Source organism: Schistosoma haematobium, chromosome 1 (genome assembly GCF_000699445.3).
Source record: "Schistosoma haematobium chromosome 1, whole genome shotgun sequence".
Classification (NCBI taxonomy): Eukaryota; Metazoa; Platyhelminthes; class Trematoda; order Strigeidida; family Schistosomatidae; genus Schistosoma; species Schistosoma haematobium.
The window spans coordinates 876,225-896,605 of NC_067196.1; positions in this window are offsets into that span (position 1 = coordinate 876,225).

Sequence of the window (20,381 nt, forward strand, 5' to 3'; positions counted from 1 at the left end):
ATCAACTCGCTCACTATTTGACTTACAATCAGTGACGACTAACGCTGTCAACGATAGTCCATGGATGTCTCCTGATTTACTAGCTTGTCACCTTATTTTGTAGCATGTGATCTATTCTACAACTATCGCTGACGGTTTACTGCGTGCTTTCAAGAGAAAGACTGGATGAACATGGAATAAACATACATCAAAGTAAGTGTGTTTTCGGTTTTCAAACTTTAGAATTTCTCGGTCACACAATAAGCCCAGAAGGGATTAAACCGATCAAAAAAGAAGTAGACACCATCAAACAATACCCCATACCTAGTTCTCTAACAAAACTGAGAAGTTCTCTAGGTCTAATTAACTTTAATCGCAGATTCATACCAGGTTGTGCACAATTAATGCAACCTTTGACAGATTCGCTCAAAGGAAAACCGAAAGAATTCAAACTGTCTTCCGACACCGTCGAAGCTATTAAACAGCTGAAAGATAAATTAGCTCACGCAACTACGTTGATGTATCCGAATTCTCTTTCCCCACTTGCTTTGATGGTGGATGCTTCAGATAAAGCAGTAGGGGTCAACTCTTAACCAACCAGCCTGAGCTGTTACAAGATGACAGTTTTTATGAACTTCAAGAAGATCATCCAGTTCATTTTTTATAGGTTCCAGAATGAATAGGATTGGTTTTATGATATAACATCTTATAGCCTTATGATTTCTAAAGTGTTCAATATTTGATTCTCAACTACATTCACCACATAATCATAGGGTTCTAGTTCTTTTATAAGTTATGTTATCAGTAAGTAAATACTTATTTGTTTCCTCACAGTTTTAGATGTTCACAATGATTACCTATGAATATTTGTCTGACATTTTAGAACAAACAGTGACTTTCCGTTTAGATCCAACTCACAGAACGTACAATTTTAAAAATTACAGTTAGTCGTCAGTAGTGGATCATGATGATTTATATGTACTGTGAGGTGACCAATGTCTCAAACAGTTGTAGCAAATGATAGGTAAGTGAGTTAAGTGGAAGGTACTGATTTGGTGTCCAGGAGTGAACATCAACAGTGAAATGCATGTTTATTCAAATAAACATTCTCAAGTATGACGAAACGCGCGTCCAAAGTCTTACGAATACCCACTATCCTTCGTTGTGAATAGACAAATTTTTATGTTATTATGTGCATCTATTATCATCCTCAATAGTATTATTAATAAACAATTGTTTAAATATGTGCATGGTTTTGAAATAACAGAACCTGTTTGCAGCCCATGTGATAGTTTTTGGGTGTTATAAAGTTCTCAGAACTGGACAATTTAGTGTAAAATGGGTTCAGAGTTGTTATAGAATTGTATGTGACATCTTTTCTTACCTTCATTTATCTTAGCACTTTAGTCTATTATGTTATTTGATTGATCGACCAAATGTTATCCAGAACGATTATCAAAACTAATAGGTTGTGGAAATTTGCCTTGAAAAACTAATCAAAATACAAAGACGTATATAGTTGTTGTATGCATTCTTCCATTGATTAAATCAATTATGAACTTAGATATCTACTCATTTGACCTCATTTTCTATCTCCACTGATTTAATTACTTGTCAGCAGGTTTAATCTTCTATCGGTCAATTAGAATCGTTTTTATTAGCTATGTCTAGTAGTTGTCCTTTGAACTTATGTTTACCCTCAATGATGGATGGATTTGTTGAGTGAGATTGATATCTTAAAGAAAATAACAAACCTGAACTATGGTTACTCCAATTTCAGGGAACTTCATCAAACATATTATTTTTATTCTGCAAAGGAAAGTCACAGTAGATATTGAAACATTGAACGGTATTTTATCCTAAGCTGTGCCTACTTAGCAACGAAGTTGTTTATGCAGCTATACAAGTGAATCATAGTCAAAGGAGAAACCATTGGATGGTGTCTCAGTGGTTTAACCGCAATCGCATCACCTGAATATCCTCGATTCGTCTGCTGGTAAATTCGTCAACATAACTTGCTCTTGATACTTACTTCATGGATCAGTTTTCTATGTTTCAATACGCGTTGTCAAATTTCTGCTTTATTTGTTCGGTAAATACAGCTTAAACAGCTGAATAGATAAATCATTGAAATGAATTAGTTTCCGTTGACCGTTCAGTGAAAACTCGGAAATTGTGTCTCGTTAGATATGAATACTTCATTATTGAGCTCAAAGATCAGTTAAAATGAATGATACAAGTTGAACGCTAACAAACCAGTCGTAAATTCAGTCAGTTATTTACGTGGCTGCGTTCATTTTCAGAAGCTAACGAGCTGTACCAAAAGTTGTCAGGAATAATCAAAGATTTAATTATATTCAAGGAGATCAAAATATCAAATGAAGTTTATCTAAGACGTTTTTTAGTTATTTTCTGAATTAATTAATTTGAAGTTTCAATATCTCCAGAAGATCATTCTTTATAAGCCATTTCCTCCAAGTGATTTATGAATGAATTACGGGGATGTCAATGGTTTTTCTTTTAAAAGTAACTTTATTTAATATATAATGTGTACAGTGTAATGACCGAGTCAAGTCACTGCCTATACAAATCTGTGACAGTAGTAAGGGACTGTTCTCAAGTAGCTCACCTCTAGGGCAATGCTCCTTTCCCACATTTGATGGAAGGGTTGGAAATAGATAACCTGAGAAGTGCCACATTTCATCTTGTCGCAAGGACCTACATCTCTGGCGGAAAAGCTTTTCGAAGCACAGAGCTAACACATAAAAGAGTTACCCTATAAAAAGAGTGTGTGCAATCGGCCACAAACAATTGTCTGTTAATACCTGCGGTCACGCTCCCAGGTCCCAAGACCACAACTGGTTCGTAATCTTTTTCAAGTGCCTTGAGAACAAATATCCTCTCATGGTTTGGGCAAAAGGGAAGTGACAATCGCCAGTTATCAGCACCTCATATCACCTTGTTTCCCATTCAATCACTTTCTCATCTCCTAATAATTCTTGCATCTATATAACTAACTATTCTTGCACATTTTTAACTTCACACGACACCAATGCTAGTGCTGTAAGTTTACGAAATATTTTTCCTGATCACACTCTGTAAATCACTTATTGAAGTTACAAATCTTCAAACCCCGTGTCAAAGAGAAGACAAATGCTTCTTAAGCAGAGCCAAAAATCCACCACTGCGCGTTTCGTTTAGGGATTGCACACGCAGGATCCCAGTACGGTCATCCTTTGGACGTCACCTTGACAAAAATATAAAACGCGCACAAATAACCCTCCAGGCATCTGGAAACATCACTGCAACATTGTGTCGCACCAACGTAGGCATAGCGCTTGTGTGTCGACCGGTTTAACGGGACAGTGAGAATTTCAAGATAAACAGATTCATACCGTTGTCTTTTCGCTACCTCTTGCTACGCAATTGTTAATAACATTCCGTTCGTCGTTATTGTGTGTGATGAACACAAATAATGGATGTTGGAATATTGACTAGTAATACAATAAGTGACTGATGAAAACTCACGTAATTCTATAAGTTTCAGTACAAAATCAAGGAGGGGATGGTGAGGTAATATTGATGATTTGTATTTGAAACTAAAAATAATGTGCAAAATAAATCATCTATTCAAAGGGAGAGGCAAAAAGCATAAATTTGTTAGCAACTACAGGTTAAATATTAGCATTAAATAATCCAGGTGAGGGTCGACCGGACAAATAGTCAGTCGTACGTACAGAAATTTGAATATCTAATTTCTACAGTAAGTATTTCGGGCGAGACATTAATTTATGGACGAACAAGTCACGTATAAGATAGCAAGTCTCGAATTTTCCCGCAAAATCTACTCATACACTCGGTCAAATGGAGTTTTGGCAATATAGCTAATGTCATTTCATGACGAAAAACCGTTAACGTAATTCCGAACCTTAACCATCAACTGTGAATCTTAATTCCGATTCCTCACACTATTTTATAACCCCCATCTGGTCCCAGTTATTAGGGGACACAATCAGGGTCAGTTTCGCGTCGCTCAAATGTCGTCCATTATAATCTCATTGTTTGTCCTAATAAATTTGTTCAGAAGGACTATGAAGGCTCCCTTGGTAATGTATTCAACTTAGAGATCAAAACTTCACCGAAAGAGGCTAACCATTCTCAGTTCCTAAAATTGAGTTGTTTCACTGTAACGATTAGATACATCGTAGTAACAATGAAAAACTAACTGGTTAAGTATTCACTTGAGTGGTTGCAATCCATTCCCAACCATTATCCAGGTCACAACATTAACCATTATTCAGACTATTATTCAGTAAGTTATTGATTCGTGTCACGTGCGTTACGACCATTGTATGATTTAATTAGTACGTTTGCACTCACAAATGTGAGTAACATAACGATTCAGTAATTTGATGTGTCGACATTACGTTAAGGTCTTCTCAACCCATTCGATTGACTTACCGTTCTCTACAGTAACCAGTATTTCATGTTTCTGTAGGCTGCATCTTGATATAGCTTATACAGTTCTAAAATATCACAATCATTAAAAATTCGATGCCAGACCTACCGACTTGCCATATTCACTCAGTACCCGTTACATAACTCAATTCCTACCCATTATCAATTGCTCGATGTCTACTCATATCTTCTATATCATTAAGTGTACTTCGCAATGGTAAAGTAATGGTAGTGGAGCTTCCAATCTCGATAAATTAATAATTAAAACCTCCATTGTGACGTTTGCTACTTGCGTCCATCGACTTAAGTACAATATAACACCTATTAGTAGTGGAACGCACGGAAGAAGAAGAAGGCTGTAAAGACCAAGGGCAAGGGCATGAAATGAGAGATTAATTGTTATGTGCTGACAGAAGTCATTGAATTGTTTATCAACGATTAAGACACAGGAGAGCTAAGTTTTCTTAATTCGATTCTGTTAAGAAAGGTTTATTTATTGATTCCTGATGAATATTTGAACATACTTGCTTTTATTTCCTCGATAGCTATGATCCCAGTCAACACTGAAGTGAAATGTTGTTGAGCGTATCTCTATTTATTTGTAAAATTATGTTAGCATCAACTGAAATACTGTTTGTCAACAGTAGTCCGTTGAAATATCTGTCAAGACATTTCACAGACCTATTACTCGCTTTCTGTTTGCATCATAGTTGTTACACATTTTATGCAATAATTCATTCCATTAGGGCATATTTAACAGAAATTTATCATAATATAGATGGAGGTTTCATTCTAGTTTAAGATCTATTAAAATAAATCAACTCTTGAATAAATATAAGACTGAACCCATGACATTTGGATTTTATGTGTTCATCCATGATAAACCCCAGTGTTCTGATGAGGTGCCTTGATCTTTAGAGTTAAATAATTTCGAGTGAGACAGTTACATGGAAGACATTGTAAGATATCAAATTTAAAACCGTGCAACATTTAAACCCTGCTGTGCGAGTGGTTAAGTGCAGGCTTGGGGTGTTGGGGCTGTGAGTGAGCGTTCACACACAGTCTCATATTAGAACAAAACAGCTTTGCAGTGCACCCTGCCGTTCGAAAATTGTGTAAGTGAAGTCAGTTCATGGTGCAAACTATGAAACTCAATGACTCCTACAAGCACCAGTCAATGATCTTCAATAGGTATGTCACTTAAATTTTATCAAAATTTCTTGTTCAACTTCATTCACCTTGTATTTTTACTCTTATTATTGATAAAAGTGTTATGTTTTCTAAGCTAGAATAACATCTAATTGTATGAAGCTCATTTCAGTACATGGATTACTGTATGTTATATTGGTTGTGTATTATGCTTTATCTGATCAATGGATCGATATGTTATTCTATTTAGAAACATCTCAGTAATAAGGAAATGCCACCTTCATAAAAGTCTGAACCTGTAAACGGTTTATTGAATACAAATTTACATTCACAAATTTGAATTAAGCCGTTTTTGTTAACGATAATAATACTGAACAGTCGCTTAAACTAAACTGAATGAGTTCAAATGAACAATGGATCGCAAAACAATCATCTTATCTTCACTCATTCAATGCTAAAGTTTATTACTTCAAAACACCATATCATTTTCTAATCATAATTTATGCATTCATTTAATAAAAATACTCAGTTTTGATCTTTTTTTCTTCTCTGATGGTCAATAGAGTAAACATGGATGGTAACTAGCAGTGGAATTGAGAACGTGTGTTTCATCCTACTTGAGACTCATCAGCAACACCTACATGTATATAGTTCAAACAAATGGGTTATTAAAGTATAGTTACACTTATTATCTGGAATGATGACAAGAGTGATTGATAACAATCACTGGAAACAATGAGATATTAATAGACCAATCGAATTACGCAAATATAACACAACTAAACTATTTGACCGAAGTTTAAATAATTGGAGACTCTGAACATGATTCTGACTACATGGTTTCGTTTAGGCTGCGAGACTTGAACAATCTTCATTATAATTTCATGCATATAAATATACTTCAGTAGAAATGTATGTACTAAAGATTCTACGAGTGAGTTACTCAATCAACTAGACTCATAAGAAGTCACTCAATTCAGTTGCCCCAATAAACCTGACACTCACTATCCATCGGCAATCATATCTTCGCAATTATGCAATCACCTCGGAGTTTACAGAACAATTGAGTTTGAATTTAATACGTACGATATTTTATTACCATATTGATTTTCCAGTAAGCTAAATATACAATCCCTTCAAATTGTGAACTACGTTAACAGTTGGACATGGAATTAAAATGCTTTATCTGATCAATGGATCGATATGTTATTCTATTTAGAAACATCTCAGTAATAAGGGAATGCCACCTTTATAAAAGTCGGAAACTGTAAACGGTTTATTAAATACAAATTTACATTCACAAATTTGAATTAAGCCGTTTTTGTTCACAATAATAATACTAAACAGTTGCTTAAACTAAACTGAATGAGCAAAGATGGATAGTAGCTAGCAGTGGAATCCACGGCGCGCGTTTCGTCTGGTCTAAGACAAAACCGAAACGACAGACATCATTATTATCATTCTCTCCTGAGTGAATAGAATTTCTTGTGTTCTGACTGCCCTTATATTCTATTTACAGATCCCTTGGAGTTGAAATCAAAAACAAAGAAACGATTACAGCTTTCTTCACATATTTTGCACTAACTTGGGTGCATTTGTCGATTACAATGAATCAAACAAACATGTACGGTAATTTATTTATCCAAATAATGGGTTATTATTTCTAAGCAATAAAGGGAAATATGCGTTTGAGATTCAAATGAAGTTGTCAACAGGTACAGCTGTATACACTTGTGTATTCTTTTCATTGAACGTACAACACATTTGAGATATCGTTTTCCATTAGAAACAAAGTGCTGAATCAAGACAAGTATGTGTTTCTGAATAAACGACGCATATATCTTGTCCTTTGTGTAGAGAGATAAATTTCACTGTTTCTCATTTTTCAAGAGCCACACGAATATGCTATGAAGACACAACTGTTGGTGAGCTGAACAAATCACGAGACATGTTTCTAACCCATGCCCACTAACATTGATTTGAAGCATTCAATACTATGGAATATAACCCTTCTATCTGTAGATTTTTATTCGAAATACTAGAAGATTATTGATCATTTCGACTCAGTATAGATTTATAAAAGCAAAATCAGTTCCTTGAGATAGACCTCGCGCTGAAGGAGTTTGAATATCGTTGCTAATTTTGTAGAACTCCTCTGTTCCACAACAGACTGCTATATGCCTAATAAACCACCCATCAATGCGATTGTAAAGCTCAACAAATCGATATTGTCAAGAAGAAAACTTTCATCACTAAAATGTTGTCATTCGTCATCATTTGTTAGTAGTTCGTCATCTCCATTCAAGTCAACTGGATATTCAGCATATACATCTTTAATTACCTCGAGATCATTATGTGATTGACAGATGGAAAGTACGGTTGAAGTGATCTGGAAGAGAGCATTGGCCAAAAAGAACATGTTATTCACCATGTACCGTACTTGTTCGGCCAAAACAAAATACTTGTTTCTTTCTTCCTTTCAAATCTGTTCACACAGAATACCGTTACTTGACGATCCACTCAGGAATAGGGATTTCAATATCACATAGAATCATTACATCTACCATTTGTGTTCTTCTAATCTCATATGCGTTCTCACATATGAAACATATTTCTCAAGGTTAACACTATCTGACAGTGTGAATTTTAAGTGACATCAGTCTGTTGACCTTAGTCGTTGTTTGTAGAAATGTCAATGATTTGTACTTTCTTGTTCTTTATCATCATATTCTATCGAAATAATTTGATAATATGGTTAATTCTTTTGTATAATGAGCCTGATATAAATCTTTAATGAAATAAGGAATGTCGCTCATTAATGATGCTTTCATATGACTGACAATCACCTGAGTACACGGAACAAAGTTGAATGAATTTTGTTTTTCATTTCATTTCATAAATCAATACTACTTTTCTAAATAAGAAATGAAATGAAAACAAGTGAATTATCTTTCAGATTACAGAATGTATTGTTCCAGCTGTGAATAAACCCTGTGACTATATGCCGTCGAATTTCAAATGAGTTAATTGATCGTTTTCTGATAGAATCATTTAGTTTACACGTCCCAAGTTTAACAATCTACGGGATTATTATGATTAGGAATGTGGATGTTTTTAGAATCGATTAGTTGATGCATCCCATCTTTATCGACTATGAGACTGTGATCAATCATCATGATCACATAATACACATGACGTTCTGTGTATCGTTTTATATCAATCAATGTAACAGATAGAATAAGTACCTATATGCAATATTCAGGATAATTACATTCGATTGTTGACTAACTGAGTATATGTGTTGAACTTTGCTTGAAATATGGTATCAACAATAGGTGGAAGCAATAAGATTTTACTGGAGATGGAATACATTTCGATTTGTCATTTGGTATTGACTGGCCTCAAGATTTATATCTTAGAGTTCTTGTGAGAAGCAGTGACCAGTAGAATTCAATCGGTTCAGTTATGAAATAGTAACTCACTGATTACAATGGTGGATCTGCCTCTCAATTTCATTGAATAGTTGATCTTAGAAACTAACACCGTTTGATTCCGACTCAGTGGTCTAGTCGTTAGGCGCTCTCCTACAAGACTGGTAGGTCTTGCGTTCGAAGCCTGTGAGGCGAGTTCGGGGATGAGCCTTACTCAGCAGTCCCACAATAGGACAAAACGTCCGCCTGCTGTTCTAAGGTTTTCCATGTTGGAATAGTTTTAGTTGAATCATTATCTCAACTAATGTTTTCTGATAATTTGCGATTACTATTTTTTATGTACACTATTGATTATAATATCAGTAGTTTTAACAATAACAGATTCGAAGTGATCAATCTAGATTGTTTGATGAACGCCGATAAAACACATTTTCATATGTTCATTGAGTTACTAACTTTAATCAGCTTCAAATATGAGCTTGATGTTGAACTACAGGATAGTATGATGAAACAGCTATCTTTTGTTTTCGAAACTTCTTCATTGTCCATCATCTGAACATGATATAGTTCTTGGAAACGTTCCCTTATATTCCGTAAGTTTTCTGTCGAAATAAAATTTGAAATTTCTTTATTGAAATTATTTCTATCATTAACGATGAGTAATTTTGTTGCTCAAAGTTGTTTGAACGTTGTACAATCAACATTTATGTTTCAGACATTCGTTTTGTTTACAATTGAACATGTTCATGTATAACAATTGTGATGGTTCATGCAAAATCGTTTCTGATGTATTTACAGTCACAAAGTCAATTAATAAAAAGCCTAGTTTACATCAACACTAAAAGGCTTACGAGAGTCCTCAACTTATTATGATGAACTAATACATTGTAGAGCTTGAGAAGAACTTTGAGCTATTGCATGAGCGCTACACACATTTATTTATCGTCAAATTTTGCACGGAATATTTTTGATTTTGTCTATCTGTATTTTCATGTGTTGGCTGACATTAACACTGTCTTTTTAGCATCATGGAATGACAACGGGATAATATTACATCCAGAAACAAACTGATGACAGAAAATGTTCTGTCTGTCAGTTAAATCGATCTTTCTTCATTGTCATTTTATAATATCCAGTAATAGGAAATGTTTCACCACCTATCAAATAGGCATGATAAACATGAATTCCCACCTTTACATTCCTGATTACGTCTGACTGTTGGTGTCTGCCTTACGATTCGTTTTTGAGTTCACACCTTCATAGCTTAGGTATCTCAAGTGATTGACATGACTGAATGCTTGTAATCTACTTTGTGAAACAATCCAATAGATGGATTCTAAAATACTGAATAATAACTGGCTAAGTATATGAACATGATGATAAGTGACGAGTTTGAATTATTCATTTGAGAAGATTAAATCAAAATCACTGTCACAAAATGGTTAATGATTTGTGTACTTTTTGTGATTCCAGTTTAACTGTTAATTGAAAGAGTAAGTGTAGAATTGTATAACAGATGTATTCAAATTGACATGATAGATGGATAATAAAAACAGAACTATAGAAAGGATGGATAGTGGCTGGCAGTGGAATACATGACGCGCGTTTTGTCCCATTTGGTACTTGACAACTGTATGTGCCTGTATCTCAGAATTGATGTTTACTCCGATTCAAACGCCATCGCGTTATCCACTTAACTACTGAGTACTGAGAGCCATATTCTTCTGCATTAGTGTAAATTTTAAATTTATATGGTGTTGTTTACGTGTATTTTATGATTGTAATTTAGGATTGCAATTAATCGGTCTCTTGTTTCGTGTAATTACATCCATCTGACGAGTGGTAAATAAGACGAATTTACAGAATTATAAAAGTTGTTTACAATATGAATTGTTAATTAGGCATGAGACTGAGATCGATCATGGAATATTTAACCATCTTCGATATTGGATGATTACAGTTTACATTTTAAAAATGAGGTCATTCGGATTCATCAAAGTTATTCAATAGTGTTTTGAAATCCTCCATCTTGTAAATGATCATAAATGTGAAATGCTGATAACATATGAAAGTTTCTCATAGAAGTTTTGTGCTCCCAGAGTTTTTGAACTCAAACGACTACCCATGATATTACAACATTACTGTTCACACAGAAATGAAGTGATAGCTAAAATAAGAATAAGTTGGAAGAAACTTAAGAATTAAACGACTACCCGCAGTCACTATTTGCTAATCTGAGCCATATCTACAATTGTAGGCTTCCTTGGTATGATTCACTGTTTGAAAGCTTGAAGTAACTGCACATAAAAACAGACTGCTTTGATGCACTTGCCAGTATTCTCTATTTTGCACCAACGCTTTTGTATCTCATTAAAGTAAAGTGGGTTTTCGAATTTTCTCTCTATTTCACAACTAGTTTATTTCTGTGAACTTGATGCAGATGAAGTAAAAACATATTTCCAGAGTATCTTGAAAGTCGTTTGAACGAAGTAGCTCTAATACTGATATTATGTAATGGTGTCAGATGTCCTAAACTGTTGAATTAAATTAACTATTGGCTGTGATAGAAAGAATTGAAAATTTGTTTATTACTAACAAGTGAAAAGGAAATTTTATCAAATAGATCCACAATTTCTTCCATTTAATGTATATGCTTTTAACAGTTGTGTATAAGTATTATTGATAGATAGAGGATATTGATGCTACACAATCACAATGCTACAAGCATATGATGCTCCCACTGAATCTGAGATAACCGTCGCTATATACTCAGTTAATCATGTTCTGATCATTTCATGTCTTTCCAATATTTTAGGCATATTTTAAGTGTGTAGATGTTCAGAACTGAGATGACACCAACCATCATTTTCAACCTCGAAGTACGCATAGAAACTATTTGTGAGCAGTTGAGGAGAAACCGACAAATATAATGAATTTATGTTGTTCTGCTACATTATTTCTTCTTGCTTTGTTAGAACTTAAAATGGGGATGGGTTGTATAAATCTGTGAACATTGTCAAATGGAAATATCTATCTCAAACTGTCCCAATATGTCATTCAGATAAAATAATGAACAATAGTTGCTTATTCATTAGTAGTTTTTGTGCAACACGTGACTGACAGTATTCCATAAGTGTTCGATTACTAGATATTCATGACCTCCATAAGTGTGCTTTGACTGATAAATACGAACACCTCTGTCCCACAGACGTCAGTTGTTGTTCTAGTCACGATGTAGTTAATTCTCATTGTGCAAACTTCAGTGATATTAGGTTTAATCACATAGGGAGTATTAAAATCTTCATAAGTGAGGGTAAAAGTCACTGATTTCACGATTTTCTGTCTGCAGACTATAGACACTTGACATTGTCAAACAAAAACTAAATATCTCCACAATATCGTAGGCCTTATACACGAGTTCGGAATGGTTGTGGCAAACGTAGCTGACAGGCTATTTCAATATTCATCTTCGAATGCTTCATTACGGAGAAATTTATTTCGATTCTGTTGCACAATTAAGATCAATTTCAATACCAAATGATATTTTGAAATGTATTCCATCTCCAGTAAAATCTTATTGCTTCCACCTAATGTTGATACCATATTTCAAGCAAAGTTCAACACATATACTCAGTTAGTCAACAATCGAATGTAATTATCCTGAATATTGCATATAGGTACTTATTCTATCTGTTACATTGATTGATATAAAACGATACACAGAACGTCATGTGTATTATGTGATCATGATGATTGATCACAGTCTCATAGTCGATAAAGATGGGATGCATCAACTAATCGATTCTAAAAACATCCACATTCCTAATCATAATAATCCCGTAGATTGTTAAACTTGGGACGTGTAAACTAAATGATTCTATCAGAAAACGATCAATTAACTCATTTGAAATTCGACGGCATATAGTCACAGTGTTTATTCACAGCTGGAACAATACATTCTGTAATCTGAAAGATAATTCACTTGTTTTCATTTCATTTCTTATTTAGAAAAGTAGTATTGATTTATGAAATGAAATGAAAAACAAAATTCATTCAACTTTGTTCCGTGTACTCAGGTGATTGTCAGTCATATGAAAGCATCATTAATGAGCGACATTCCTTATTTCATTAAAGATTTATATCAGGCTCATTATACAAAAGAATTAACCATATTATCAAATTATTTCGATAGAATATGATGATAAAGAACAAGAAAGTACAAATCATTGACATTTCTACAAACAACGACTAAGGTCAACAGACTGATGTCACTTAAAATTCACACTGTCAGATAGTGTTAACCTTGAGAAATATGTTTCATATGTGAGAACGCATATGAGATTAGAAGAACACAAATGGTAGATGTAATGATTCTATGTGATATTGAAATCCCTATTCCTGAGTGGATCGTCAAGTAACGGTATTCTGTGTGAACAGATTTGAAAGGAAGAAAGAAACAAGTATTTTGTTTTGGCCGAACAAGTACGGTACATGGTGAATAACATGTTCTTTTTGGCCAATGCTCTCTTCCAGATCACTTCAACCGTACTTTCCATCTGTCAATCACATAATGATCTCGAGGTAATTAAAGATGTATATGCTGAATATCCAGTTGACTTGAATGGAGATGACGAACTACTAACAAATGATGACGAATGACAACATTTTAGTGATGAAAGTTTTCTTCTTGACAATATCGATTTGTTGAGCTTTACAATCGCATTGATGGGTGGTTTATTAGGCATATAGCAGTCTGTTGTGGAACAGAGGAGTTCTACAAAATTAGCAACGATATTCAAACTCCTTCAGCGCGAGGTCTATCTCAAGGAACTGATTTTGCTTTTATAAATCTATACTGAGTCGAAATGATCAATAATCTTCTAGTATTTCGAATAAAAATCTACAGATAGAAGGGTTATATTCCATAGTATTGAATGCTTCAAATCAATGTTAGTGGGCATGGGTTAGAAACATGTCTCGTGATTTGTTCAGCTCACCAACAGTTGTGTCTTCATAGCATATTCGTGTGGCTCTTGAAAAATGAGAAACAGTGAAATTTATCTCTCTACACAAAGGACAAGATATATGCGTCGTTTATTCAGAAACACATACTTGTCTTGATTCAGCACTTTGTTTCTAATGGAAAACGATATCTCAAATGTGTTGTACGTTCAATGAAAAGAATACACAAGTGTATACAGCTGTACCTGTTGACAACTTCATTTGAATCTCAAACGCATATTTCCCTTTATTGCTTAGAAATAATAACCCATTATTTGGATAAATAAATTACCGTACATGTTTGTTTGATTCATTGTAATCGACAAATGCACCCAAGTTAGTGCAAAATATGTGAAGAAAGCTGTAGTCGTTTCTTTGTTTTTGATTTTAGCTCCTAGAGATCTGTAAGTAGAATATTAGGCCAGCCAGAACCGAAGAAATTCGATTCACTCAGGAGAGAATGATAATAATTATATATGTTGATTTGTTGATTTTCATTCGTAACTCAACTATTCCGTTCCATTTTCACTGTGTAAACTAGCAAAGTGAGACGACAGCTGGTGAAGTGCATAGTCCACACTATTCATATTCACCCAAACGGCATTTTAATTCCATGTCCAACTGTTAACGTAGTTCACAATTTGAAGGGATTGTATATTTAGCTTACTGGAAAATCAATATGGTAATAAAATATCGTACGTATTAAATTCAAACTCAATTGTTCTGTAAACTCCGAGGTGATTGCATAATTGCGAAGATATGATTGCCGATGGATAGTGAGTGTCAGGTTTATTGGGGCAACTGAATTGAGTGACTTCTTATGAGTCTAGTTGATTGAGTAACTCACTCGTAGAATCTTTAGTACATACATTTCTACTGAAGTATATTTATATGCATGAAATTATAATGAAGATTGTTCAAGTCTCGCAGCCTAAACGAAACCATGTAGTCAGAATCATGTTCAGAGTCTCCAATTATTTAAACTTCGGTCAAATAGTTTAGTTGTGTTATATTTGCGTAATTCGATTGGTCTATTAATATCTCATTGTTTCCAGTGATTGTTATCAATCACTCTTGTCATCATTCCAGATAATAAGTGTAACTATACTTTAATAACCCATTTGTTTGAACTATATACATGTAGGTGTTGCTGATGAGTCTCAAGTAGGATGAAACACACGTTCTCAATTCCACTGCTAGTTACCATCCATGTTTACTCTATTGACCATCAGAGAAGAAAAAAAGATCAAAACTGAGTATTTTTATTAAATGAATGCATAAATTATGATTAGAAAATGATATGGTGTTTTGAAGTAATAAACTTTAGCATTGAATGAGTGAAGATAAGATGATTGTTTTGCGATCCATTGTTCATTTGAACTCATTCAGTTTAGTTAAGGCAACTGTTTAGTTTTAATATCGTCAACAGAAACCGGTTAATTCAAAATTGTGTATGTGAAGTAGTGTTCAATAAACTGATTGCAGGTTCAGACTTTTATAAAGGTGGCATTTCCTTATTACTGAGATGTTTCTAAATAGAATAACATATCGATCCATTGATCAGATATAGCATAATACACAACCAATATAACATACAGTAATCCATGTACTGAAATGAGCTTCATACAATTAGATGTTATTTTAGCTTAGAAAACATAACACTTTTATCAATAATAAGAGTAAAAATACAAGGTGAATGAAGTTGAACAAGAAATTTTGATAAAATTTAAGTGACATACCTATTGAAGATCATTGACTGGTGCTTGTAGGAGTCATTGAGTTTCATAGTTTGCACCATGAACTGACTTCACTTACACAATTTTCGAACGGCAGGGTGCACTGCAAAGCTGTTTTGTTCTAATATGAGACTGTGTGTGAACGCTCACTCACAGCCCCAACACCTCAAGCCTGCACTTAACCACTTACTCAGCAGGGTTTAAATGATGCGCGGTTTAAATTTGATATCTTACAATGTCTTCCATGTAACTGTCTCACTCGAAATTGTTTGAATCGAGAGATCAATATCATCGTTAGGTGGTGTGATGTCATCTGCTTGGCTTGTAAATTGAACAGGTATGTTTTGAATGAATGATTCGCATACTGGAAGCTGGTATAGGTGTTTTGATCCTACTCCAATAACTGTCACTGATAAAAGCGCTTACATTCAGCTATTCGAGTAAGCTGCACCGATGGCATTGGTAAGATCAGTATGATAGAATATAAAACTTTCTGTGCTGACCTGTAATTAACCGGCTACAAGCAGAAAGTGATAAGAAGTTAACATAAAACTGCTGATGAAGAATACCGTACATAAATTATATTAACCAGATTACGTTGCGCAAAGTTTATTTAAATCTGAAAGGAAGAAGGACTTTTATTTTTAGGAGTAGCTTGTGGTGAAATAGAGCTGTTTTAAAAAAATTAATAATTACTATCAAGCTTGATGATGTGGAGCACAATGGAAATGAACTGTTAGCCTGAATCAGTAAATTCTCGATATGTTGATGGCTTATCAAATATATTTTGAACCTCTACGCTTCTGTATTTTGATTTCACTAGGTGAGCACAATCCATAATAGAAGGTGTTATTGATTAAAGCGTTTTCAAACTCTAACCATCTGTGTCAACATCGTTTTTCAGACAGTGTCATTTGAATAATGATAACGACTAAACTTGGGATGCAATTGTATATCTTTCCCCTGCCATGAGTGTTTCAACCATCATTTGTGTTGAGATATGTCGGCATGATTCACATTCGTACTAGCTTCAATTTATAAAATTCAAACCGTTCTATGTGAAATTACTTTAGAGTAAACTGAACTGACCAGAACTCGTTGTATGAAATGGTGAAGAAATAAAGAATATTTTAGTGGACACTGTTTCTGATTTGTAAACAAGTAGTCATATTGATAAGATAATGACGTGATTAGGTGTGATGTGTCAAGCTGTATACAATGTAATAATCAAACGCATGATGCTCATGAATTGGATGTCAGAAGAATACGATTTACTTACTGGAATTCACAATAAACACAACAGAAATATCGTTGGTAATAATAATAATAATAATAATAATAATAATTCTTAGTATTATTGTTACTGAACCAGTACCAATAATATTGATTGTAACGTAATTAATATTGAAGACGTTGTGTGTAACTAATGTGCAATGAGAGAGCTGTGTCAAGGTATTTGTTTTGAGAATTTTATGTGAATTGAGAGAGTGGAATGTGGAAATTCGAAACGAAACAAGATGTATTTGAAGACTGAGAGAAATAGTGGATAAGTGGCATGCGATGTCCAGTAAACTTGGAATCACGAAAACGTTACACCATGCATGCATTGGGGAATAGACAGCATCTTTATAACTCTGAATCGCAGGACGATCTTAGGCATAACATCATCGAAAACATCCGAGCGCTGGTTGGCCGATTCATTATTGTATACAACTGCTCAGTAACACACATATACGACTATACAAATAGCGCTACGACGTACGAGCTTCTCTTCAGTCTCTTGCATGATCGCTTAATCCCCGGATCATTGAGGTCGGATCCAAATCCTGTGGCGTGGAACCTTGATCAATTCACAAGTTTTCGGATCCCCTACCCCATTGTTTACTGTCAATAACTGTCTGACATCAGATATGGTTGAACTATACTATTCATCGTTTCTCACTGGACTGTGACACTGGAAGAAGTTGAACATGTTATTTGTGTAGCTCGTTTCTTTAAATTTATGAAAAAAGAAGTGTACAGCCGAATAAAGACTTAAGCATTTCCAGACAAGCCGATTACACTTACTTATATGGCTCACTAGCACCTACTAGTGGACCATGTAAAGTATACATATTTCGAATGAGGTAAACGAGAAATACTTTCATAAAATGCCTTGTCAGAATATGACGAATGCCACAACTTGACTATGTTGTCTTAATCCAATGCGTAATCAAGGTTATCCAGATAACAAATCATTAATAAACTGCGAAGCAGGTCACGAAGACGGGCACACGTTTGATAAATACTAGTTCTGTTGCATGTTCAACCTTTTTATTTCATGTGTATTTCGTAATTTTTAATGCTTTAAATGTGTAGACTGGACACATTCCGCCAGTTTATGACAGTACAATTCTTTTCGCTGAAGATGATGATAAAAATCTCAGTCTCTGTGATATGAATCATTTATTTCAATCATACTCGGTTTATATATCAACCAGAAAGACCACAACGTACCAACATTTGTACAAGAATTTGCCAAATGTGGCTTCGAATGAAAGAGATAGTAATTAATAGACAGGCAATAACTCAGGAATGGTAAATCTTATTGTGATAGTTCATAGGTCAAAATAAAACTCATAACTAGAGACACGTGATTATGAACAGATCAGTTACACAACAATTACACGATAAAAATACACTCATAGTCTTGGTCCATGAATGGATCTGAAAAATTACCATTCATTATTCTTATCAGGATATAACAGTGATCCTATTAGTCAGGGTGTTATCTTTAACCACAATTTTGAATAGCGGTATAGAGTGACATAGAAAACCAGAGTTAAACGAAACTAAGAACCCTTGTACGACAAAAGATTCTAATCAATCGACTTAACAGAATATCTTGTGATACTGTAACAGACATGATTTAGTCTAATGATTCACATATTTTTGATGAAACTCTTTGCAAATCTGAGAGAAATATATTGAGTGGACATAATCTTGATCAAAAACCTGATGCAGTGTTGATAAATGCTGATTTATCTAATGATTCTTCACTCTGCAACGACGTTCTTGAGACATTTGAGAAAAATATTTCTGAAGAATCAAATCTCAATGTCACATCAGATATTATTTATCCCCATTATTCATTAGCTCCTTGAGTGAAACTTGTTCAACGCAAAGCACGAGTACTCAATGCGTTCGATTTCGATTACAATTTCGGATGATTTCATAATAATTGTCGTTTATCCATATCATGAAGTCGCTTCTAATGCATACTCTAGTCAATCTGCGAAATATATTTTAGATGAAACCTCATGCTTTATAACTCGGGAATATGAAGATCCAATGATATTTCGTGAAAGCGGATAGTGTTTGAAAGTCTATGATCCAAATTTCAGATATCGTTGGTTTCAGTACACAACCGACATGGTGATTGTTTAGAATTTCAGGACTCAGTTGAGTCCGTTCCAAATGCGGTTGTTACTAATGAGTACATTCTACATCATACAGAGTCTACAGCCAAAACCACTGTGCAACGGGCACAGAATTAACACAAGGAAAAAACGTAATTCGTTAACAGAAAATTGGATCTCAATTCAAGCTGTGTCGGATGTGGTGTTTGTATGAATTAGTGATTTCTTGGTACTTGTCGACTTCTTGATTTCAAATTCATAAAACAATAAATCCGTTCATGATAATCTAGTACTGCCTCATCCAATTACGTTGCTTCTACGGTTTCTACTTTGTACTATAATTGAAACACTTCTAATTATCACAGTTTGATCTGTCGCCTTGAATAAGTTGATCCGAATGATGACACATTACTTCAATGATTGGTTTATTTTGATAGAGGTTGTTCGTATGTTGACAGATCTTAACTCAGAATTTAAATATTTCCATTCATATCCCTAAGGTAATTTAACAAATTAATGTTGATAATCATTTGACGTACAGTATTCTACATCCACAGTCCCCTATTATCTTTGTATTGCACTCTGTTCTTACCAGGTTATCAACAAGTCAACACAGAATTTCCCTGTATTCTATAACAGTGATTCAGCATAAATTTCTAACAGTCCACATTACCATTTGTTTTGTGAGTAAAATGAGTTGATGGAAGTGTCATTGATGTGCTGTAGACAATTTTGTTAAATGAAATCGGGAAACTATTAGTATACGCACTGTCGAAATGTTACTGAATATTGTATATTTAACGTCAATTGAATATTTACACTTCTTGTATTAAAAGTGCATTATCACAACAAAAATCATGAATGATCGGTTGAAGTGTGTTATTGAGTCTTTAAACAGTGAAGATAAGTGTCACTTATGTTATGATTGCTTTAAAACTCTCTTTGGTGATCTGGACTGCAAATCATCAGTCTCTTACTCAATTCATCATTTTCAAACCCATTTCTGTAGACTAAGTATTTTGCAAACTTAGCTGACTGAAAATACCCGTATAGTGTTATGTTAAAATCAGGTACACTTTACTGGACTCCGTTTCTGGTAAAAATACTGGCCAGAGGTTGAATTGACTCGGTGTGAGGTGTCAAGTTGTAATCCATGCAATAATTGAACGAATGATGCAAATGAAATAGACTTTAGAAGAATCCAATTTCCTAAGTGTCTTTAATAATAA